Below are 971 nucleotides of genomic sequence, written 5' to 3'. Positions count from 1 at the left end.
CTCAGTTGGAAGAGCGTGCAATTCTTGATATCAGGGTTGTGAGTTCAAGCCCCAAGATGAGTGTAGAGATTACTTAAATAAATAAGCTTAAAATGAATAAGTAAAAATAAATAAATAAATTGTTCACATGTTTAAAATACACAGGGGCACCTGGGTGGCTAAGTTAAGCATCCAACTTTGGCTCAGGTCATAATCTTAGTTAGTGAGTTCAAGCACTCCATCAGCACAGAGCATGCTTGGGATCCTCTGTCTCCCTCTCTCTGCCCCTCCCTTCTCCTCTCTGTCTCTCTCTCTCTTTCTCTCTCTCTCTCTCAAAAAAAATAAACAAACAAACATTAAAAAACTTGAAAAGAAAAAGAAAGAAAGAAAGAAAGAAAGAAAGAAAGAAAGAAAGAAAGAAAGAAATAGAATTGTGTTTTAATTAAGTCATGGTGCACTTTTTCATACTCACTTAGAAACTCTGATTGCAATATTTCAAATTCACCAGAAATACTACATAGTCTAAGACCAGTTCCAAACATGAGCTTTAGCATATACCTTTTTTTTAAATACTTACTTATTTTTGAGAGAGAGAGAGAGAGAGAGAGAGAGAGAGAGAGGAGTAAGAGCAGAGAGAGAGGGAGACAGAAAATCTGAAGGAGGCTCTGTGCTGTCAGCACAAAGCCCCATGTGGGTGGGGCTTGAACTCACCAACCCATGAGATAGTGACTGGAACCAAAGTTGAACACAACAGACTGAGCCATCCAGGTGCCCCTACCTAATTTCTTTTAATCACATTTTAAATACTATGTAATAGAAGAGAAATGTACTAGTTTTCTTGGACTACTTTTCTTAAGCAACCTGTTAAACATTAAAGAGAAATTTATTTTTTTAATGTTTATTTCTTTTTGAGAGAGAAAGAGAGAGAGACAGAGCATGAGCAGGGGAGGGGCAGAGAGAGAGGAGACACAGAATCTGAAGCAGGCTCCAGG

This window comes from Lynx canadensis, chromosome B2 (assembly GCF_007474595.2).
Source record: "Lynx canadensis isolate LIC74 chromosome B2, mLynCan4.pri.v2, whole genome shotgun sequence".
NCBI classification, from domain to species: Eukaryota; Metazoa; Chordata; class Mammalia; order Carnivora; family Felidae; genus Lynx; species Lynx canadensis.
The sequence above is the reverse complement of the archived record's forward strand: the minus strand, read 5'-3'. Positions refer to the sequence as shown.